A 25,139-nucleotide genomic window follows, 5' to 3' on the forward strand; every position below is an offset into this window, starting at 1 on the left:
CTGCAAAAGCTTATGGGAAGGTGTCTGTTTATTGTTACGTTGTACTCTCCCCAGCACTTAGTACGATGTTCTGCACACAAGCACTCAATAAATAAAAGTGACTAATTGATTATGATCTCCAGAGCAATAGCTTCTCAGGCACAGTTTCAAATTAGCATCACCCTCATCTCACTTCTCTGAGCATGTGACTTTCAGGAACAACAGACTGGCTCTGTCCCATTGTTGTGCCATGTTTAGAAAACATTTTTGGCACAGGATCCTGGTGAGATTTAGAGCTCACTATGTTATTAAAGCAATATAAATATTTCTAGCTTCTCCCGGCAAAAGTATTACAGTACAAAGAAACCCCTTGAGACCTCCTTCAGGGTAAGATCTGTTTTCCATCAATCAGAGATACATTAGGTCAGAGTCTTGGTTTTCACATCCACATTCAGTGCTCGGCACATAGTAAGCGCTTAACAAATACCAACATTATTACATTCTCATGCCTTAAAGTTTCCTCATGAGATCGGACGCTATTGCTACTGTTTGCCTGTTGTTGCCCACTACTTGCATGATTGCATTATTCCCACGGCTGGGGTCCTCTTCAAGAGTGTCGGAGGATTCTTGGCTCAAAACCAAAATGTCAATTGGATATTATTTTACTTAAAATTGCCTGTTGGGCTCAAGCAGAAAAAATCACTTTGAGGAACTGACTACTCTTCACCAGTCAATTTAATCGCAATGCAGATTAGCCAATACCCAAAATATCACACCTATAAAGACAGAAAGATCATCGCCAACATATCCTTCCCAACCATAGAACTGGCAAAAGTAGCTCATTCCCCACAGAACTGAGGAAATAAAAAGAAGTGTAGAGGGCAGGGGGAAAGAAAAAAAAGCGGGGAAAAAACTGGCTCACAGAAGATGAAGTGGCAGAAACAAGAGTTCAGGAGAATCACCAAGTTCAGATGAGAAAGCAGGATTGGAATAAGGAAGGGGAAGGGGAGAGGGAGAAAACCCTAATTTTAAATCTTCCACTTCTGCCAAAGCTGATACTATCCAAAGCACACTTGACTCGACAGAGGAGAGTCCCTTCCTGGTAACGGGCCACCAGCTTTAAACAAATGCCCCAACCTCAGTCTAATTTATAATCATCACATGCTCCCATTCCATCTCATTCATTGACATCGAGAAAAATCACTTCAGAGAAGAATCTGGACATTTCACCTATATTCAAAGTTCAAATGAAAGAAAACTGACAGTTTAGTTCCCAGTTAATATTTAAATTTGGTTCTTGATTATCATGACTCTCTTGAAAACACCCATTTTTAGGAAGTCCCAAGACTATAGGAATCGTAGCTTGCAACATTGCTCCTGTCCCAAATTCCATTCCTGCTCCAACCTCTGCAGGTTACAGAACTTTATCCACTAAGGTCAAACTCTTTTTTGTCCTATGGCATTTGTTAATCAATCTATCAGTGGTATTTAGTGAGCACTTACTATGTGTAGAGCATTGTACTAAGTGCTAGGGTAGGTTCAAAATAATCAGGTTGAACACTGTGGTAGAGCAGCGGTCTAGGACTCAGAAGGATCTGGGTTCTAATCTTAGCTCTACCACTCGTCTGCTGTGAGACCTAGACCAGGTCACTTCCCTTCTCTGTGCTAGAGATACTTCACCTATAAGCTGGGGTTAAAACTGGAAGCCCCATGTGGGACATGGACTGTGTCCAACCTGATTAGCTTGCATCTACCCTAATGCCTGGCACATAATGAGCACTTAATATAGACCATAAAAAACAGTTCATGTCCCACCCGGGGCTCCCAACTTTAATCCCCATTTTACAGATGAGATAGCTGTGACATAGAGAAGTAAAGTGACTCGCCCAGGTCACACGGCAGACAAGTGGTGGACTCAGGATTAGAACCCAGATCCTCTGATTCCCAAATCCTTGCTCTTTACAATAGGCCATGTTGTGTCTTAACAAATTTGGCATGAGACAGACAGGGATCCACCCCTGGTGTGGTGGATTAGACTGTAAGCCCATCAATGGGCAGGGATTGTCTCTATCTGTTGCCGAACTGTACATTCCAAGCACTTAGTACAGTGCTCTGCATATAGTAAACACTCAATAAATACTATTGAATGAATGAATGGTGATCTCAAGTGGCCAAACAACCTCACAAGTTAAGAATTGGTCTAACCTTTATCACCTGAAGCCCAGTGGCCGTATTTTTCAACTGAAAAGTAGAGAGGGTAACATTTAGCCGCTTATGTCCCTTCAATAAATACCACTGACTGATGATGTCCTCAAAATAAATGTAACGGGGATCAATGGATGAGTTAACGCTGATGAGGTTCTCAGACATCCTTTCTAAAATGGGATTTAAGTAATCTGCATTTCAGAGAAATGGAAAGTACAGAAATCCAGTTGTGGGATACATTTTTGAGGTAGACACTAGAGCAAAAATATCAGAGAAGCTCAAGTTATCTTTATATAACATGCAGGGTTTTTTCTAATGTTTGACCCTCTCAAATTTATCAAATTTGTACAACTGAGTTGAGGCTCTTAGCTCGTTTTGTGCAAGGAATGTGTCCGTTTCTTATGTTGTACTCTTGAATGATGAGTATGATGCTCTTCACACAGTAAGTGCTCAATAAATACGACTGAATGAATAAAAGCATTTCCCTAACATGGGCTCCCAGATGGAGACAGTTGTTTCACCCGTCTTCACCCCGTGGCCTATGAGACTTCACAGGAATTAATTTTACAGAGATGAGGATATATCAGATTTGTACTTGCGAAAAACAAACATAGATTTTAGTCAAACAGGCCAAATGTAGGGCAATCCCACAATTAACCCAATCATTTGAACATGAATTAACACCCATCCTTCAACAATCCAGATTGCTAAAACTGCCTTTACTGTTGCTAGCTGAGCATTTCCCCCAAATACTAACTGACATTTCCTTTCTACATCATGCAAAAATACCAACTCTATTGTATTGGACTTTCCCAAGCTCTTAGGACAGAGTTCAGCACGTATTCAGCACTCAATAAATGTCACTGATGAGGATGAAAAACATGAAAAAGTACAAGATGATTGAATCAAATCCAGTAGCTCTTCTCCCATGCGGAGCTCATTGTCTAAAAGAGAGGGAGGACTCGGACTTTATCCCCATTTTACAGATGAGGAAACAGACATAGAGAAGTACCAGAGGTCAACAGCAGAGAAATGGAAGAGCTTAGTCTAGAACCTTGGTTTCCTCTCTCCTAAAACTGAGCTCTTCCCACTACAACATGATGCTTTCTACGAAGCACATTATTAAATAATGTTCTTACTTGTCTTATGCTGTCGAGTGTCTCCGACCAACAGTGGCTCCATGGACACATTTCTCCCAGAACGCCCAACCTCCATCTGCAATCATTCTGGTAGTGTATCCGTAGAGTTTTCTCGATAAAAATACGGAAGTGGTTTATCACTGCCTCCTTCCAAGGAGTAAACTTGAATCTATGCCCTCAACTCTCTCCCAGGTCACTGCTGCCCAACATAGGGGAGTTTTGACTTGTAGCAGATTGGCTAGTGAGCGGAAGACACTGCCCTAGCTAGGAATGGAATAGATTTATCTCTGTTTGATTTTCCCCTCCCATAGTCCAGACAGGTAGAGTACTGGAAACCCTCCAGGCGCATTCCCAAGAAGGGAAATAATGTTCTAATGTTACCTATCACTCCATCTGAACCAAAATTAGGAAACAGATGTTAGAACCCAGCCACACACCAGGAGAGAATCCTTACGCAAATCACTCTGAGACTCCATGATAGCAACTTGGGAAGGAATGTGTGTGGTGTGAGTCTCAGGGTAATAGCACTAATGTGCTCAGTCAAGGACTTTGTGTCTTCTCGACTCATTAGAACCATTTCTTTCCCTGCAACTCTTCCAGTGTTTGACAAGCTGTTGTCATTGACTCCCAGACTTAATGAGAAATTACAATCGCCACAGATCAATGCCAACCAGGGAAAAAGTTGATGCGATACCGTTAGCAATGCTTTCATTCACTAGAGACATATAATGGAACCGGATAAGATGCTTCAAAATTGAACCAAGAATTATGTCCTGGAAACTAGCATAGTACAAATGTACGTATCTCAGGGAAGATAGAATCCGAAGAGCATCCGATGTGTTGTCATGACAGCAGGGAGGAGATAGCTCCTAATTACCAGTGGCCCTGCTATGCATGTCTGAACAATTAATAATAATAATTACGGTACTCGTTAAGCACCTCGTAAGCGCCAAGCACTGGGATAGTTACAAGTTAACCGGGTTGGACACAGTCCCTGTCCCAATTTTACAAATGAGGTAACTGAGGCCCAGAGAAGTGAAGTAACTTGCCCAAGGTCACAGAGCAGACATGTGGCGGAGCCACGATTAGAACCCAGGTCCTTCTGACTCCCAGGCCCTTGCTCTATCCACTAAGCCATGCTACTTCTCTCAGGGATTTTTCCCTCCAGGATTTTCTAGTTGTGACCTCATCAATTTGTGAGATTTTAAGTAGTCAGACTTTTGCCAGACTTTTCCTAGCATCAGTGTCTTCTCCAGAGAATTTTCCTACCTGAACTTCCCCATTCCTGCCATGCCGCTCCTTCCTTTTGGCAGAAACAACTCCCGGAGAATGAGAGTTCAACCAAATCCATCATCGCTGTCCCCGCCATCATTTTAATTCCTCCTCACTCCTCCCTTACAGAGGTCATCTGCTCTCAAGGCTTCGATTCTCCAGCCTTGACCTCTCTTTCTCTTCAATCCCACCTTGGCTCATGCTTCCAGGACAACCCTCTGTGGATGTCCCACCAGCACCTCAAGCTTAACATCCTAAAACAGAACTCATCTTCCTTCACAAATTCTCACTTCCCCATGAAAACTCACAGCACCGCCACCACTGAAGTCTGCAATTTTGGCAATTTCTTTGACTTCTTCACCTCTTTCAAACATCATATTTACTCAGTAGCCATATCCCACTGCATTTTCCTCCAAGACATTTCCAAAATCTTCCAGTTCCTCTTCAGCTAAAATGGCCAACCTGCTGGTCAACAGATGCCCCATATATACGGGAATGACTAAAGACTCCAGTCTCTTCCCCCTCCAGTCCACACTTTGTTAGGCTGCTTAGGTCATTTTCCTAAAAGGGTTTTCTGCACACATCTCACCGTGCCTCAGAAACCTCCAATGGTTACCTATTCCTCTCCATTCAACTAGAAACTCCTGAACATTTGATTTTAAAAGGTTTCAAAGCAGTCAGCATTCCTCTGCCTACTGGTCATCATCATCATGATCAGTAGTATTTATTGAGCATTTACTATGTGTGGGTGTACTGTGCTAAGCGCTCAGGAGAGTACAGTACAACATCGTTGGCGGACATGTTCCCTGGCCACAATGAGCTCACAGTCTAGAGGGGGAGACATATGTTAATAAAAAGAACTCCACTCCCCAACTATATCCCACCTCACACTCCCCCTTCCTGTCTAGCTGACCTATTCACCATGTCTCTCATCTCTCCCACAGACATCCTTTTTACTCATTCTCTCCAGAACTTTATTCCCCCTTCAAAGACCACAAATCTCCATTTAAAGGCACTCAATCGGCTCTCTCCCACCTACGTAACATTGCTAATCTCCACACATTCTAACACCAACCTACTCTCAGGACCTCAGTCTCGTCTACCCCTCCACTGACCACATTCTCCCTCGGGACTGGAACCTCCTCCTCTTTCACATCCGACAGTTCACCCAACTTCCCACCTTCAAAACCCACTTTTAATTACATCAACTCCAGAAGTATTTCCAGATTAAATCGCTATTTCCCCTATATGCCCTCCCTCTATGTCAGCTAAACTCACTCACCTTGCCCACTCTTACCTCACCTCATTACTCTCCTACTACAGCCCAGCCTGCACACTTCACTCCTGTAATGCCATCTTTCTCTTTGTACCTCAGTCTTGCCTATTTCACCCCCAAACCCTCACCCACTTGAGGCTTCTGGCCTGGAACGCCGTCCCTCTTCATCTCCAACAGACAATTACCCTCTCCACCTTCAAAACCTCAATAAGGGCACATCTCCTCCAAGAAGCTTTCCCTCATTTCTCCTTCTCCCACTCCCTTATGCACTGTCTTGACTTGCTCTCTTTATTTATCCCTACTCTCAGCCCCCCAGCACTTATGGATATATTTGTAATTTTATTTATTTATAGTAATGTCTGTTTCCCATTTTAGACCGTAAACTCATTGTGGGTGGGTAATGTGTCTGTTATATTATTATATTGTACTCTCTGCACACAATAAGTGCTCGGTAAATATGACTGACTGGCTAACTATGCACTTGACTGTGTACATTTTAAACACTTTGATACAAACTCCAGCCCCACATCACTTACTTAAATTTTTTTCTATTTCCCTTATCCGTAATGCATTTTAATCTCTGACTCCCCACTGTAGACTGTAAGATCCTTCTGTGTAGCAATCACATCTCCCAACTCTGTTGTTTCGAATTTACCCAAGCGCTTAGTGCAGTGTTCTGCACACAGTTACCACTGATTGATTTATTCAAATCCTTTATGAAATTACAGGGGGAGCGCCTCCTCTCTTAGGAACTAAAAACCACCCAAAGCACCTTCATATATTTTCTACTAAGCCACAACTCATGTACATATTCTTCTTTTCTTTCTTCCTGTTATCATTATTATTGTCATTAAGTGCCGTCGAGTTGCTTCCGATTCATAACGACTCCATGGATGTACTTTCTCTACAGTGCCCTGTCCTCTGCCATAATCTGCAACCTTTCTGATGGTTCTTCCGTTATCATTATAATGGTCTCTATCCATCTAGCTGCTAGTCTGCCTATTCCACGTTTTTGCCAGACTTTTCCTAGCATTACTGTCTTCTCCAGAGAATAGGCCATCCTGATTATGTGTCCAAAATATGCTAATCTAAGTCGAGTCATTTGGCCCCTTCCAAAGACCACTTTATTTTAATTTGCTCCGAAATCCATTTGTTTGGTTTTCCGGTAGTCCATGGTATTCGCAAAAGCCTTCTCCAACACCACGTTTCTAAAGACTCGATGTTCTTTCTATCCTATTTTTTCCACTGTCCAGCTTTCAGATCCACAGATTGTCACTGGAAACACAATTTCTTCCTCCTACCTGTGATATATTGTAGTGCCTGTCTCCCCTACTGGATGGTGAACCATTTAAAGACATTGTACTCTCCCAAGGTTTTAGTACTGTGTTCTACATTCCAAATAGAGGTACTTATTGACCAATTAACCACATTTATTGAGGATTTACTGTGTGCAGAGCACTGTACTAAGTTCTGGGGAGAGTACAACATACCAACATTGGTGTACACTTTTCCTGCCCACAATGAGCTTACAGTCTAGAAGGGGAGATAGACATTAAAATGAATTAAGGTTACGTACGTAAGTACGAGGGTGGGTTGAATACAGGCACAGATCCAAATGCAAGTCTGACGTGGAAGAGGAAATGAGGGCTTAGTTGTGGAAGGCCTCTTGGAGATGTGATTTTAAAAAGGCTTTGAAGGTGGGGAGCCTGATCACCTGTCGGCTATGAAGGGGACAAGAATTCCAGGCCATAGGCAGGATGTGGGAAATGGGTTGGCAGCAAGATAGATGAGATTAATTTACAGTGAGTACACTGGCATTAGAGGAGTGAAGTGTGCCAGCTGGGTTGTAGTAGGAAACCAGAGAGGTAAGGTAGGAGGGGACAAAGTGATGGAGTGCTTGAAAGCCAGTGATAATGAGTTTTTCTTTGATGTGGAGGGGGATGGGCAACCACCTGAAGTTCTTGAGGAGTGGTGCAACATGGATTGCACACTTTTGTAGAAAAATCATCCAGACAGCTGAGTGAAGTATGGACTGAAGTGGGGAGAGACAGGAGGCAGGGAGATCAGCAAGGTGGCTGATGTAGTAATCAAGATGTAGGATAAGTGCTTGGATTAATGTGGTAACAGTTTAGATGGAGAGAAAAGGGCAGATTTTACCAGTGTTGTGAAGTTTGATCCTACAGGATTTGGTGACATTCAATATGTGGGTTGAATGAGAAAGATTCCCTTGATTCTATTTATTGCCATTGTTCTTGTCTGTCCGTCTCCCTCGATTTAGACCGTAAGCCCGTCAAAGGGCAGGGACTGTCTCTATCTGTTACCGATTTGTCCATTCCAAGCGCTTAGTCCAGTGCTCTGCACATAGTAAGCGCTCAATAAATACTATTGAATGAATGAATGAATGAAATATGAGGAGGATAACACCAAGGATACAGGCTGTGAGAAAAAGAGGATGGCTGGGCTGTTTATAGTGATGGGAAAGTTATGGGAAGGACAGGATTTGGATGGGAAGAGGAGTTCTCTTTTGGACATATTTCTCTATGCATAATACTGTACCAAGTGATTGGGATAATACAATAGTTAGAAGACCTGATCCCGCCCTTAGGGAATTTGTAGTCTAGTGGGAGAGACTGACCAAAAAAAATACAGGTAGAAGGAAGCAACTGAGCATAGAAATAAGTAGTAAGTGTAGGAAAAACTGCTGAAATGGTGGAGAAAGAGGGTGGAGAGATGAGAGTTTAGCAGGACAGTCCTCCTGGAGATAATAATTTTGAAAGGGCTTAAATAATGGTATTTGTTAAGCTCTTACTACGCACCAAGATTTGAACTAAGCACTGGGATAGATACAATAAGCGGATTCATCCCAGCCCGAACCCAATCAATTGAGGTTCATAGTCAATGGGGAAGGAAGACCAAGACTCTCATCTCCATTTTTATAAATGAGGAAACTGAAGCACTGAGAGGTTAAGCGACTTGCTCAAAGTCACACAGCAGGCAAGTGGTGAGAGCAGGACCCAGGTCTCCTGACTCCCAGGACCTTGCTCTTTCTACGGGCATGCTGCTTCTCGCTTGAAGAAGTGGAGAGCAGAGTTTCAGGCAGAAGGCAGGGTATGAGCAAGAGCTTGAGGATAGAGTAGGTGCTCCGTAAATACTACTTACTGATCCCACTGTACCCATGAGGACTTGATGTTTCACAGTTGGGACCAGAGCCCCGAAGAGGCCTGGACAGCACCAGTCCACGTAGCCACCGCAAGCAGTGTAGCAAAATAGCAATAATAATAATAGTATTTGTTAAGCACTTACTATGTGCCAGGCACTGTACTAAGCGCTGGGATAGATACAAGCAAATCAGATTGGACACAGTCTCTGTCCCTCGTTGAGATCACAGTCTCAATTCCCATTTTACGGATGAGGTAACCGAGGCCCAGAGAAGTGAAGTGACTATCCACTATACCACACTGCTTCCCATGGAAGAAGCCTAGTGGATAGAGGATAGGCCTGGGAGTCGGAAGGACAGGGTTCTAATTCCGCCTCAGCCACTTGTCTACTGGGTGATCTTGGGCGAGTCACTTCACTTCTCTGTGCCTCAGTTACCTCATCTGTAAAACGGAGATTAAGATTGCGAGTCCCATGTGGGACAGGGACTGTGTCTAACCCGATTACCTTGCCTCTACCCCGGTGCTCGGCACATCGTGAGCGCTTAACAAATACCAACATCATCATGATCCTTTATTCATTCACTCATTCGATCGTATTTATTAAGTGCTTACTGTGTGAAGAGCACTGAACTAAGTGCTTGAGAGAATACAACAAGAAACAGGCACATTCCCCGACGGCAATGAGCTTACAGTCTAGTGGGGTTATCGTAGGGAGGAGGGGAGAGCATTGGACACTGGACATTAGACCAGGGGTTAACTGCATAGTTGTTTTTAGCTCTCTAATCCTGAAAAATATAAAGGCAGTGGGGACTATGTTCTTTAGTATCTGACTTACAAGGACCTTATAATTAAAGAGGCAGAGCAGGGAGACAAAGACACTTCAGTTTGAAGCCTTTCGCAACCTCGCTCGTATTCTCTTTTTAAGAAAAAAATCGATGTAGAATAGAACCTTCATATTTTTTACTTAAATTATTATCCTCTGACTTTTGGTATTAAAAGTCCTTGATGATTACGAATCATGTGTTTGCTGTCGAGAAACAGAGAGAGAATGAAAGAGCAAGTAAAGAGTCATGATGAACAGATGATTTATACAAGAAATCAAAGTACATAATGAGAAACAAAAACAGCTCGATACCACAAGAGTTTGATCATTAATGGTCTCAAATAATGGCAAAGGCATCTCGTTCCTGATAAGGACAGAATACTGATATTCTTCAACTAGTTTTTGAGGCTTACTGTACCTGGTAAGAAGAAGGAGATGAAACTTTCAGCAAATTCAAGCCATGTAAGAGGAGTCAAGAAAGAACTGGCCTGAGAGTTTGGACATCCCACCCTAAATTCTGGTTAAGGCCCTGGTCTTTCTGGGCCTTAGCCTCTTCAATTGACTAATATAATCCCAGCTCCACCACTTGTCTGCTGTGTGACCTTAGATAAGTCACTTAACTTAATTGCTTCAGTTACCTCATCTGTAAAATGAGGATTAAGACCATGTTGGACGTAGATTGAGTCCAACCCGATTAGATTGTATCTACCTCAGTACTTAGTACAGTGCCTGGCACAAAGTAAGCTCTTAGATAGTATTTTTAAAAAATGCGAAATGGAGGGAGCACATTCTGGCCTCTAAAAAAACAGAGTGCTTAGTGGAAAGAGTACAGGCCTGGGAGTCAGAGGACCTGGGTTCTAATCCCAGGTCTATCACTTGTCTGCTGTGGTACCGTGAGCAAGTTATTTAACTTCTCTGACTCATTTATCTCATCTTTAAAATGGAAATTAAGATGGAGAGTCCCATGTGGTCTATGGACCGTGTCCAACCTGATTATCTTGCATCTACCCTGCCACTTGGTACAATGCCTGGAACATAGTAAGTATTTAACAAATACATTAAAAGGGGATTTTTGTGTGTGTGAGAAAAGCTCTAGCTGCCAGTTCTTTAGCATGTCTCTCGGATTCCTAATTCAGTCCTCTGCCCACGGTTGGCTCTCAAATATTGTCGAAATCGAAACAAATGCTGAGAATATTATTAGAAAATGGGATCCTGTTCCAAAGGCTCATGGTAGTAGCTGAGTTGGCCTTTGGATCAAGTTTGATGCTACCAGCTACTGGGAATCTGGATGGCGATTTTCTCCATTCCCTCATCCTTCTTCTTCTTCCTTTCCTCTTTCATTTCTCTCTCTCTGAACTATCACTACATCTTCCAACATTGGGGTGCAAAAGAGGGGGTGCTGATGTTGTGAGAGCTTGCACTCCCTGCCATATCACCAACAAGTCTCCCTTACCTCAAGAATGAGCATCTCTACTTGCATCCGCCCTTCAAACCGGGAGAAAAGCTGCCCCGCTCCAATGCCGCTGGGACTTCCCATCATCCCCTACTCTGGGTCACCATGACAGGGAGAAGACACACCAACAACAACGTAACTCGTCTAGCGGCGTGGCCTAGTGGAAAGACCGTGGGCCTGGGAGTCAGGGGAATCAGGTTCTAATCCCACCTCTCTGTCGCTTGCTTGCTGTTGACCTTGGACATCAGATAACTTCTCTGGGGCTCAGTTACTGCAGCGTGACTCATTGGAAAGAGCTTAGGGAGTCAGAGGTCATAGGTTCTATTCCCGGCTCCACCAACTGTCAGCTCTGTGACTTTGGGCAAGTCCCTTAACTGCTCTGTGCCTCAATTACCTCATCTGTAAAATGGAGACGAAGACTGTGAGCCTCACGTGGGACAACCTAATTCCCCTGTATCTACCCCAGTGCTCAGAACAGTGCTCGGCACATAGTAAACGCTTACCAACATTATTATTATTATTATTAAAATGGGGTTCGATACCTGTTCTTCCTTCTAACTTGGGCTGTGAGCCTCATGTGGAACAGGGCATGTGTCTGAACCGATTATCTCATAGTCACCCTGGCGCCTCGTGCATCAGCATTTAACGTACTGCAATTATTACTATTCTTAGTACATTAGGAAGTCTGGGATTGTGGCTACAGCTTGGATTATTGTGGCTGTTGGACCCTGAGCCAAGAGGGCTAGGAAATCTTGCTCCTCTAACTAGAGTTCCCTATGACTTTCATTGTATTTATCTTTGTCCTGGCCTTTTATGTTGCTACTCTTTCATCTCTCCTTTTGGATCCATCACCAGTTCCTTCACCCCCTGCTAATTCTTAGGTTTTTAACTCCTTAGAGGCCTGGAACAGTGGCTAATTCTCCAGCTTCATTTTTTTTCCAGTGCTTAGTAGAGTGTTTGTACACAATAAGTCCTTAATACTCTCGCTGCTCCCATCAGTGATATGACACTTGAACGGTAATTTATTCACACTCATGTCTGTTTTATCCATATTGTCTGTCTCCCCCTCTAGACTGTAAACTCGTTGTGAGCAGGGAACACTCTGCAAATTCTGCTGTGTTATTATTGTGCTCTCCCAAGCCCTTAGTACACTGTTCTGCACCTAGTAAGTGCTCAATAAACGTGATTGAATGACTGATCGGAGGTGTGAAACCCATGGCTAATTCCACCTTTGCCAAACTGTCATCATAGCTGGCGTTCTAATATTTCAGTTGCTACGACGTGAAATTTCTTCACTGCTTAAACCCAATGGGACGGTAACTAGAACATGAATCGGGTGTAAAATTAGAGTGGGAGGTTTATTTATAATCTGTCTGTTTTAAAGAGATAACAAACAGATGGTCCTGCAAATGGGTCCAGCTGCCCAGCAACTAGAAGCAAAGCAGAGGAACTTCATGGGTGATGACTGTTAAAACTAAAATAAAGACCTCACACAGCGGCAGAGCCTCCTGGTTCCTTTTTTCCTGGAGATTTGAAAACAGACAAAACTACTTCTTTGTTCTCATGGTGCTTCTATTTTTAAGAGTTGCAATCACCATAGCTTGGCCAACACTTTTTTCTGGCTAGCAAAGCCATATCTTAAAGCCAAGCAGGAATGTTTTTTCCCACACTTTAAGTGTTCTCTACTCCACACACACACACACACACACACACACATACTTTTTACAGAACAGGAATGTGTCTAACACAAGGTAGAGAGGGCAACATGACCTAATGGAAAGTGCATGGGCCTGGATTCTAATCCTGGTTCTGCCATACGCCTGCTGTAACTTGCTGAGCAAGTTACTTAACTTCTCTGTGCCTCAGTTAACGTAACGTTGGTATTTGTTAAGCGCTTACTATGTGCCGAGCACTGTTCTAAGTGCTGGGGTAGACATAGGGGAATCAGGTTGTCCCACGTGGGGCTCACAGTTTTCATCCCCATTTTACAGATGAGGGAACTGAGGCGCAGAGAAGTTAAGTGACTTGCCCACAGTCACACAGCTGACAAGTGGCAGAGCTGGGATTCGAACTCATGAGCCCTGACTCCAAAGCCCGTGCTCTTTCCACTGAGCCACGCTGCTTCTCACCTCATCTATAAAATGGGGATTCAATACTTCTTACTTAGACCGTGAATTCTGTAGGGCGCAGAAGCTGGGTCTGATCCGATTATCTTGTATCTTCCCCAGAACGTCCAGCCGTGCTTGATATAAAATGAGCACTTAACAAATGAGAAGCAGCGTGGCCAGTGGCTAGAGCACATGCCTGTGAGTCAGAAGGTCATGGGTTCTAATTCCAGCTCTGCCACTTGTCTGCTGTGTGACCTCGGTCAAGTCACTTTACTTCTTTATGCCTCAGTTACCTCATCTGATAAATGGGGATTGAGACTGAGTCCTAGGCGGGACAGGGACTGTGTCCAACTCAATTTGCTTGTATCCAGCCCAGAGCTTAATACTGTGCAAAGGACATAATAAGAGCTTGACAAATATCATAAACAAATACCACAATTATTATCATCAGCAGAACAAATGAAGTTTGTTGACTTTGATCAGAGAGAAATGCAACAGCTCAGGCCTGGGAGTCAGAGGACCTGGGTTCTAATATTAGTTCTACCATTTACCTACAGTGTGACTTTGGGCCAGTCACTTAACTTCATACCTCATTCACCTCATCTTTAAAATGGGGATAAGGTACCTATTCTCTCTTTCTCATAGACTGTGAGCCCCACGTGGGACAGAGACCGTATCCAATCCCCTTCTGTTTTATCTATCGCTGAACCTGGTATATCTTAAACACTTTACAGACCACAGTCATCATCAGGTCATCTCATTCATCCAATAATTACGAAAAGAGTAGGAGGTAATACATAAGGTACGTGTAAGACATTAGTTCTCAAGTGAAGATGTTTTTCTCCATGAAGTAACCTATTCCACAATTAATGTAAATGCTCGAATGTCTTCTGACACGGGCATCTTTCAGAATTCTCATTGCGATCTAAAAAAAATGGCTTGGGGGAAGATTATGCCTGAATAATTTTCTGTGTATTAAAGTTTAAAATTATAAAGTGACAAAACAGATCGACTGTAGTTCGATTCTGCATATTACATTAATCGTAATGTTTCCCATTCTGCTGAAAGATGTCTGGGCATTTCGTGGCACTAGAAGATAGATATCAATGTCAAAACTATTAAATGCCAATTAGAATCTTTAAAAACTGAATAAAAAGTGATACCACTCACTCTACCTTGTTATAGCCCCATTGTAGGCACAAATACTATTGAAATATTTTAATTAATTGGTTAAAATTTAATTACCACTTCACTGCTTATGTAGTGGTGAGTTAATCACATCGCCGCCTTATCTATTTAACAATTACATCATTCAACTCCAAAATTTCCAATGTGAGGTATCTATCTTAGTTGTTGAATGAATCTCTTCTCCCCACACCAATCTCCAGGTCGTATTATGATAAAGGAAGCTTAATTAAATCTTATATGTTTAAAACACCCTTCCAACCAAATACTACATTTCCAACTTGTATCCTGATCTGAAGTAATAATTGTACTTTGGTGAGTTTGACACTTTTTTCCCCCCAGTCTTGGAAAAGATAATAAAAAGGCCTTTCAGGAAGATGTCCTTATGAATATCTGATAAGTTTCTTTAAATGCAGAAGAAAATTGTTGAATAGCACATGGAAATTCTATGGTTAAAAGTGCACTTCTCCATTTACTTTCTCCACTCTCCCTATCCAACAGCAAGGTAATTTTTTTTTTTTGCTGTTTTTGTTTTTTTATTTTATGGTATCTGTTAGGTTGCTTGTTTTGTGCCAGACACTGTACTAAGGGCTGGGCTCAGTGGAAAGAGCCCGAACTTGGGAGTCAGAGATAATGGGTTCGAATCCTGACTCTGCCACTTGTCAGCTGTGTGACTGTGGGCAAGTCACAACTTCTCTGTGCCTCAGTTACCTCATCTGTAAAATGGGGATTAAGACTGTGAGCCTCATGTGGGACAATTTGATTACTCTGTATCTACCCCAGCGCTTAGAACAGTGCTCTGCACATAGTAAGCGCTTAACAAATACAAGATATTCAGGTTGGACTCAGTCCCTGTCTCATTTGGGGCTCGCAGCTTTAATCTCCATTTTTCAGATGAGGGAAAAGAGGCAGAGAAAATAATAATAATTATGGTATTTGTTAAGCGCTTACTATGCACCAGGCACCATTCTAAGCACCAGCAGGGGAATACAAGTAAGTATAGGTCCTGTTCCACATTGGGTTCACAATCTTAATCGCCATTTGACGAATGAGGAAACTGAGGCACAGAGCAGAGAAGTGTCTTGCCCAAGGTCCCAGAGCAGGTAACTGGCCGAGCTGGGATTAGAACCCAGGTCCTGACTCCCAGACCTGGGCTTTATACCACTAGACCACACTGCTCCTTATTATTGTTTGTCTATCACTAACAGACTGATTTACACCCTCGCTCTAGACTATAAGGCCCTGGTGAGCAGAGATCATATCTGCCAGCTCTGTTGCACTGTATTCTCCCAAGTGCTTAATACAGTGCTCTGCACTATGTGCTCAATAAAAACCACTGATGTATCGAAATCTGGCCAGAATCCATGGCCTCCTTGAATATCAGGGAAGCAGCATGGTCTAGTGGAAAGAACACAAACGTGGGAGTCAGAGGATCCCATCTCTGCCCCATCTCTGCTGTGTGATCTTGGGTAAGACACTTCACTTCTCTGTGCCTCAGTTACCTCATCTGTAAAATGGGGATTAAGATGGGAAGCCCACATGGGACGGGGACTGTGTGCAACCTGATTACCTTGTATCTTTCCTAGCTCTTAGAACAGTGTTCGGCATATGGTAAGCACTTAAATACCATATTATTACTATGAGAAAGGAGTCGTCCGTTATTGAAGTTGGTAGGAGCCAGCATCTAGTCTGGGCTGCCTGGGGAAGACACAGCATCCTGATGTCACGGCTCATTAGCGGGAGAAAGAGCCTCAAACGTCCATTAACCCAGAGGTCTTCCCCAGCGGCATTTCCTCCTCTGAGGGGTCAGCCTCAGAAGCTCAGATCCGAAACGACGTCCGGGGCTCTGATCCCCGCGGGACTCTTCCACGGGACAGAGAGGGAGAAGAGCGCCCAGGGACTGAGGGAACAACGGCAACAGAGCCTCTCGCCGGTTGGCTGGTTCGTCCGTTGTTATCCAAGCGTGATTTGGCAGTTCAACGGCTTGTCTGATAAATGTTCTCCCCCAAATCCTGGCTAACGGGAGATGGGAGATGGCGGGACTAGGTTTGACAGATGAAATTTGTTTGTCGTCTTGGGGACCCTTTTAAAGTGCCTGAATAAAAAGGTTCTATTTGTATGGTGTAGCCTATTGTTACGCATTAACCCCAAGTCCTGACGCAGTCCGGCATTTTCAGAGAGAGAGGCCCACACGCACTGTCGCACCCAGCTGAAAGTGAACTTGCTCCCATGACTCCACACCAATTTCTCTTTAGGAGGATAATCCCTGCATCTATGGATTTGTCTCCACCCTTCACAACCCAGTTACAGTTTTCATCTTCCCATAGAGCTTTAATGTGTCCAGGAATCTCTTCCTGCTAGCTGTTTTCATTCAGTAGTATTTATTGAGTGCTTACTATGTGTAGAGCACTGTACTAAGCGCTTGGAATGTACAATTTGGCAACAGATAGAGACAATCCCTGCCCACTGACGGGCTTACAGTCTGTTCGGCGGTGCGGCTTAGAAAGAGAGAGAGTCAGAACTCAGCTTCTAATTCCTGCTCTGCCCCTGGTCTGCTGTTTGACTTCGGACAAGTCTCTTCATTTCTCCGGACCTCAATTCCCTCATCTACAAAATGGGGAACCAATACCCGGTCTCCCTCCTACTTACACTGTAAAGCCCAGGTGGAAATAGGTTATTTTGTATCTACCCCAACACTTTAGTACAGTGCTTGGCACACAGTAAGCGCTAAACAAAAGCCACCATTATTCTCTAGTCTGTAAGCTCCTTCCAGATGGAGAACGTGCCTTCCAACTCTACTGTATTATTCTCTCCCACTAGTAGAGTCCTCTGAATGCAATAAGTGCTCAATAAATATCATTTATCGATTAAGTCAGCCAACCTGAAACTCTAGCAAAATCCAGGGCTTCTGCATCTCAGGGATCTCAGGAGGGATGTTGAAGACCTTGCTGTGGGGAGGGAATGAGTCTGTTTATTGCTATATTTTACCTTCCCAAGCACTTAGTAGAGTGCTTTGCACACAGTAAGTGATAAATTAATATGGTTGAATAAATGAAGGAACGGCTTTAGGCCAGTTTTGGAGAGCTTTTTCACTTTGCGGACTGGATCTGTGAGGGCAAATGGAACCGTCTGCATATCTTGCTAAGCAAAACCAGTCTACCTGCCTGTCTACTTATTTTATTTTATTGTCTGTCTCCCCATTCCAGACTGTGAGCCCGTTGTTTAGAGAGGATTGTCTCTCTGTTGCCAAATTGTACTCTCCAAGCACTTAGTACGGTGCTCTGAACACAGTAAGCGCTCAATAAATACGATTGACTGAATGAATGAAAATGCTCAGGGCCACTGAAAGTATTCCCAACCAAAATCTAATAATAATAATGGCATTTAGGAACATGTCTACCAACTCTGTTATACTGTAATCTCTCAAGTGCTTAATACAGTCTTCTGCACAGAGTAAGTGCTCAAAAAATACAATTAATTGATTTGTTAGGAGCATACTATGTGCCTAAGCACTGTACTAAACCCTAGAATAGATTCAATTAGATCACACATTTCCTGCCCCACTGGATTCACAGTCTCAGGGGGAGGGAGAACAAGTATTAAATCCCTATTTTATAGATGAGGAAACGGAGGCATACACCTACAGAGTGGTCATAAAGGACAAAATGGAGATCAACCACTCCACAGGGGAGAAGCCATTGAAAACAGACCTCTATATATGAGATGGAAAGGGAGCCTTAGCAACACCTTTTCCTACTTTATATTTTTGATCAAAAAAATTTGTATTTTAATCCAGAAATGGGTTCTGTCTGGCATGTGGAAGACAGAATGGCAGCTGTTCTCTTAAAGGGGACATTGAAGTGAGGGACATTACCTTTAAGTCCAACAGTGGCAGGAGGTTCAGGAATGGAAGGCTCTGTCTTTGACTGAATGGATGAACTTCTCTTTTAGAGGCCCAGACATTCTGCGCACTGTGCCTGGACGCTGAGGAAATGTCCAGGGAGACTTTTACTGAAGGACAACCCTGCATATGTGCTATAATGCCCACACTGAAGAAATAAAGTAGGTGAAAAGGAGAGGGCTCGAGAGCCCTAGCTGTATACCCAGGTATGTCACCCTCTGCCTCTGTCCCAGATTCATTCATTTAGTAGTATTTATTAAGCACTTACTATGTGCAGAGCACTGTACTAAACGCTTGGAATATACAATTCGGCAACAGATATAGACAACCCCTGCCCAGTGATGGGCTTACAGTCTAATCGGGGGAGACGGACAGACAAAAACAAGACAACTTAATCATGATAAATAGAATCAAGGGGATGTATACCTCATTAACAAAATAGAGTAATAAAAATATATACAAATGAGCACAGTGCTGAGGGGGGAGGGGAAGGGAGGGGAGAGGAGAAGAGGGAAAGGGGGCTTAGCTGAGGGGAGGTGAAGGGAGGAAGGGGGAGGGAGCAGAGGGTGGAAGGGGAGCAGAGAGGGAGCAGAGGGAAAAGGGGAAGCTCAGTCTGGGAAGGCCTCTTGGAGGAGGTGAGCTCTCAGTAGGGCTTTGAAGAGGGGAAGAGAGTTAGTTTGGCCGAGGTGAGGAGGGACGGCGGTAGGACATGGGCCAGAGGTCGACGGCGAGATAGGCGTGAACGGGGGACGGTGAGGAGCTGAGCAGCAGAGGAGCGGAGCGTGCGGGGCGGGCAGTAGAAAGAGAGAAGGGAGGTCGGGGTGGGCAGTAGAAAGAGAGAAGGGAGGTGAGGTAGCAGGTTGTGGTTTCCAATTCGCTCACTCCTCATTTTTCAGATTTTCCTCTCCAAGGTCAGTGGGCTTTATGGAGAGCCCACTGTGGGCTGAAAGCACTGACCAAGCCACTGCTCTAGACACACGGGAGAGAAGTGAAAATCGGATCATCGGACCGCTTTCGGTGGCTAAGAGATTAAAACCTCGGAGGATCTAACTAATCCATTTCTAAGTGCGCCGGGCAGAGAGAGACACCACAAATTTGTCTGCTGAGCAAACAGGCCGCTTGCGTCAAGAATTGGGAAGAGTAGCCCATAGAAATCAATACTGATGAAGCTTTGAAAAGGTTGACTGACTGAACTGGATTAGCTATTGATTTTTGTCCTTTCCGGCAGCTACCGCTCGGCTCTCCACCTGCTGGGGCCATTAAGCTGGGAGGCTTTAAACCTCTAATCCCTCACTAATAACAAACAAGACAATGGCCCTGAAAGCTAAAGATCTAACCGAAGGACCCAGAGTTTCAGATCAGCATTGAGCTCCTTGGAGAATGGAAGATGATGGAGCCCACAGTGAGCAACTGTTAAAAATAGCACCAACCTGAAAACTTGTGTAAGATCAAGCTGAAAATAACTAGTCCGTCCGCTGAAGGTTGTGGTCCCTTTCATTCTTGGGAATAGTCCCAGCAAGCTAGCCAAGCCCCATCACCTGACTGGAGTCACTGCTAAGAGAAATTCCTCTAACAGAGATAACGCGACCTTACCTTCTTCTCTTAGCCACCAGCTACCTTCAGATCACTCCATCTTTGGGTTGGGCTGAACTGGTTCTGATGTGTGGAGTCAACCTGGACGAGGATTTTACACTTGTGATTAGCCACAGACACCAACGAAGAAGGATCTGTGGGCCAGATCTGGTGGTAAGACCCACCTCGGATAAAGCAATGAGGCTACTGCCAACAGTCAGATCCTATTAAGGCATTAAAATAACAATGATCTCACCTGTTTGTCTCTTTGCTCAGTGGCCGTTGCCCCTGATTCTCAATAGTTAAGCAGAGCTCTGCTCTGAACGAATTATTGTGATTATTTCTTCAGTACCCAGATAGTGAGCCTGAGGCTTATAGTAGTTCTAGTAACTTATCCTAGGGGTCCTGACTCTTGTCCTATGTATCAGAAAAACATAGAATATTCTCCTATTTCAAAGCCATTCACTTCTAGAAGAAAGTCAGAGTAGGTGTCTAATCACAGGTATGCTCCTCCTTCATCTAATATTTATTCTAGGAGGCTTGTTATTTCAGAAACACAGTGATTACTGTCAAGAGAGAAATAAGCCAGTTGTACTGGAATCTATCCTCCTCCCCCTCCACAGAATATGATCCCAGACTAGGTAGGGAAATTATTTTGAGGGAGCAATCGCACACCCATTCATGTCCCTCAAACGAAGAAGAAGCCAAAGCAGGAAGCTTGTTTCAAGGCACAGTTGTACCTTTAGGTTCACAAATCACTTTACAGATCTCAGGAGTCTGGAACTGTTTTTACCCCAGTCAGATGGCAAGTCATATATATTGAGAACTCACTCTGTGCAGAGCACTGAATTAAGCACTTGGGAGAGCACAATATAACAATAAACAGGCACATTCCCTGCCCGTAACGAGCCTATAGTCTAGAGGGGGAGACGAACAATTATATAAATAAATTAAAGATATGTACATAAGGGCCGTAGGGCTAAAATGAGGGATGAATAAAGGGAACAAGGTTTGTAACCAGCTGCTGGCCAAGCACGGAAGTGAGTCAAATTGAAGTTTAGACTTGGGTTTGGCATAGCTTCAGCCAGTTGACTCAAATAACTTTTCCCAGGGGAGTCCTGTGGGCCCAGAGAGCGAGAGAGGAACAAACAAAATGAAAACGGAGCAAAAGGCCCTGTTCAAGGGAGATCTTGAATCTTGGTTGGAATCTTAATCCTTGTGGACAGGGAATGGGTCCACCAACTCTAATTTTTTTTTTTTTATGGATTTGTTAGGCATTTACTATGTGTCAAACATTGAGAAGCAGCATGCCCAGTGGATAGAGCGTGGGCCTGGAAGTCAGAAGAACCTGGGTTCTAATCCTGGTCTTCTGTGCGACCTTGCGCAAGTCACTTCATTTTTCTGTGCTTCAATTACACTCGTCTCTAAAATGGGGATAAGAGTGTGAGTCTCATGTAAGACAGGAACCGTGTCTGACCTAATTAACTTGTATCTATCTCAGCACTTGGAACAGTGTTTGACACATAATAGGCACTTAAAAATCACCATAATTATTATCATCATTTTTACCTCATCTGTAAAATGGGGATTAAGACTGTGAGCCTCATGTGTCCAACTAGATTATTTTGTATCAACTCCGGAGCTTAGTACAAGTACCAGGCACATAGTAAGTACTTAAATAACATTAAAAAAACACTGTTCTATGAGCTGGCACAATCCCTGTCCTGCATGAGGCTCAAAGTCCAAGTAAGAGGAACAACAGGTATTTAATTTCCATTTTACAGTTGAGGAAACTGAGGCAGAGAGAACTTCAGCGGCTTACCCAAAGTCACACCGCAAGATATTGGCCAAGCTGGGATTAGAACCCAAGTCCTCTGACTTCCAGGCCTGTGCTCTTTCCATTAGTCCAAGCTATTTCTCCCTAGTATTGTATTCTCCCAAGTGCTTAGTACAGTGCTCTGCACATGGTAAGCGATCAATAAATACTATTGATTGATTGACTGATTGAAAACAGGTGCCACGAGGCCCAGATCACTAATCTCTTGACCATCTGGAAGTAATGATAATTTTAATAACGGTACTGGTATTCTAATAATGGCTTAGTCTGTGTCAGACACAATTTCTAAGCATGGGGGTAGATTCAAGTTAATAGCAAGAAAAGCCTTCTGAAGGGGTTCTGACTAGACCATATGGAGGGAGAAAACAGGTTGAACAGCAAGTTAAACAAAGATGTTATTGTGAAAACCAACTCTCCATACTGTGACAAAATGAAGAATAGAGAAAAGATTTTAATAACCCTTGATCACCTCAGCTAATTATGGAGGAGGAAAGTGTTGCAGATAACAAACCCCCCAAAATAAAGATCCAGGCAGAAGGGAGGGTAGTTTGGGCTTCCCGGGCAGACATGGGAGGCAGAGCAGAATCTGGACGGGAAGCAAGAAGTCGGCAGAGAGTTAAAGCGTGTACTTTGGCAGACCTGCAGCTCCTGGATGAACTTTTTATTTAATAGTATTTATAAAGTGCTTACTACGTGCCAGGCACAGTACTAAACTCTGGGGTAGATCCAAACTAATCAGGTGTACACAGTCCATGTCCCACAAGGGGTTTCCCCATTTTACAGATGAGGTTTCTGAGGCACAAAGAAGTGAAGTGGATCGCCCAAGGCCACAGAGCAGACAAGTGAGGGAGCTGGGATTAGAACCTAAGTCCCCCGGGCTTTGCTGATTCTCGTGAATGGTATGGTACTTACTGAGTGCTTACCGTGTGCACAGCGCTGTACTAAATGAGTTGAAGGTTTTGCAGAAAGTGGGGAAATCTCTCCAGTGTCTATTGGAAATAGACAAGATGAGAACAGTCAAGATGAGCAATCAAGGCCTGTTTTTAACAAAAGAATCACATTTTCAGTTCAAGATGGCCACATTTGCTCCCCTTGTCTTTTCCTCAGCCTCCCTTTCCCCCAGGCTTCCTGTACACTTTCTAGCCACCCATCTACAGGCTTCCCGACTCTGGCACGAGACTGTGAGAGGAGAAGGACAGAATCAATCCACAAAAACTCTTCACCACGGGCTTTAAAGCCCTCAGTCATCTTGCCCCGTCCTTTCTCACCTCACTACTTTCCTACTACAACCCAGACCACACACTTCACTCCTCAAGTGCCGACCTACTCACCGTAGCGCCATCTCGTCTTTCTCACCGCCAACCTCTCGCCCAAATCCTGCCCGTGGCCTGGAACACCCTCCTCCTTCATATGCGACAATCATTCTCCCCACCTTCAAAGCCTTGGTGAAGGCACAACTCCTCCAAGAGACCTTCCCTGACTAAGCCCTTCTTTCTTCTCCCGCTCCCTTCTTTCTTCCTGATTTGCTCCCTTTATTCACCTCCACCCACTCAGCCCCTCGGCACTTATGTCCATATCTGTAATTTATTCATTTAGATCGTCTGCCTTCCCCACTAGCGGGTAAACTCATTGTGTGCAGGGAGTGTGTCTACCAATTCTGTTTTTTTGTTATATTTTACTCTCCCAACTGCTCAGTACAGTGGTCTGCACACAGTAAGTGCTCAAAAAATATGATAATTTGATCGATGGATTGATCGATCGATTGGAGGGGACTGTGGAGAAGCGGAGGCTGAGGTTTGCTATCACTGCAGTCACCCAAGCCTGCCTCCACTCTTCCTGTTACCGTTCCTACTGCTGCTCCTCTAACTGCAAGACGTTGTTGGAATCAAAGAGGAACCAAAGAGTGACCCGGGGAGGGCATCGTAGCAGCTGCCTCGGTGGTTCTCCCTTCTCTGAAGCTTCCATACCCACTAGATTGGGCCCCCATAGGATGGATTCCCCATGGCTACTGGGAGGGACTGTGGCTAGGAGACGAGAAGCAGTGTGGCCTAATGGAAAGAGCACGGGCCTAAGAGGCAGAGGTCCTGGGTTCTAATATCGGTTCCGCCAACTGTCTGGTGTGTGACCTTGGGCGAGACACTGACTTCTCTGTGCCTCGGTTACCTCACCTGTAAAATGGAGATTAAGACCCTGAGTCCTCTGTAGGTCAGGGAGTGTGTCCAACACGATCGTGGCTCAGTGGAAAGAACCCGGGCTTGGGAGTCAGAGGTCATGGGTTCGAATCCCAGCTCTGCTACTTGTCAGCTGTATGACTTTGGGCAAGTCACCGCTTCTCTGTGCCTCAGTTACCTCATCTGTAAAATGAGGGATGAAGACTTTGAGCCCTACGTGGGACAAACTGATTACCCTGTATCCACCCCAGTGCTTAGAACAATGCTCTGCACATAGGAAGCGCTTAACAAATACCAACATTATTATAATTATTATTATTTTGTATAGACCTTAGCATTTAGTACAGTGCCTGGCACATAGTAAGCACTTAACAAATGGCATTATTATTGTTATTATTGCTATTATTTTTATTGCCATTACCACTGTCATTATTATAGTGGAAAGAGCACGGGCTTGGAAGTCAGAGGACGTGGGTTCTAATCCAGGCTCCACCACTTGCCTGCTGTGTGAACTTGGGCCAGTCCCTTAATTTCTCTGTGCCTCAGTTACCTCATCTGTAAAATGGGGATTAAGACTGGCAGCTCCCCATGGGATAACCTGATTAACCCAGTGCTAGAGTAGTGCTTGGCACATAGTAAGTGCTTAACAGATACCATTTTTATCATCATCATCATTAGAACAGAGGATGGAGTTGAACAGAGAAATCCAAATTCACCTACTGAGGAAATATCCAAGTGACACAAATAATTTGATGACTAACACGGAATATCACAAATTCGGAGGGAGTAGTTCCGGAAGTCCCCTCTCAGAATCACACCTGGAGAGTTTCCAGTACTCTACCAGTCTCGGCTATGGGAGGGAGAGTCAAACAGGGGCATACGTGCTCGAGAAGCAGCGTGGCACAGTGGAAAGAGCCCGGGCTTGGGAGTCAGAGTTCATGGGTTCGAATCCCGGATCCACCGCTTGCCAGCTGTGTGACTTCGGGCAAGTCACTTCACTTCTCTGTACCTCAGTTACCTCGTCTGTAAAGTGGGGATTAAAACTGTGAGCCCCACGTGG

At 44.1% G+C, this 25,139-nt stretch overlaps 1 long non-coding RNA gene across 2 annotated transcripts; it reads left to right on the forward strand.

Moving 5' to 3' along the window:
* The first annotated feature begins 16,422 nt into the window (after positions 1 to 16,422).
* On the forward strand, positions 16,423 to 20,326 carry LOC103169266. Of its 2 annotated transcripts, none has more exons than XR_485670.3 (3): positions 16,423 to 16,539; positions 18,550 to 18,705; positions 19,396 to 20,326. It is a non-coding gene; the product is annotated as an uncharacterized LOC103169266 (long non-coding RNA). The 2 variants fall into 2 exon arrangements; XR_485669.3 differs by lacking the exon at positions 16,423 to 16,539 and adding an exon at positions 16,592 to 16,644.
* The last annotated feature ends 4,813 nt before the right edge of the window (positions 20,327 to 25,139 follow it).

This window comes from Ornithorhynchus anatinus, chromosome 8, assembly GCF_004115215.2.
Source record: "Ornithorhynchus anatinus isolate Pmale09 chromosome 8, mOrnAna1.pri.v4, whole genome shotgun sequence".
NCBI classification, from domain to species: Eukaryota; Metazoa; Chordata; class Mammalia; order Monotremata; family Ornithorhynchidae; genus Ornithorhynchus; species Ornithorhynchus anatinus.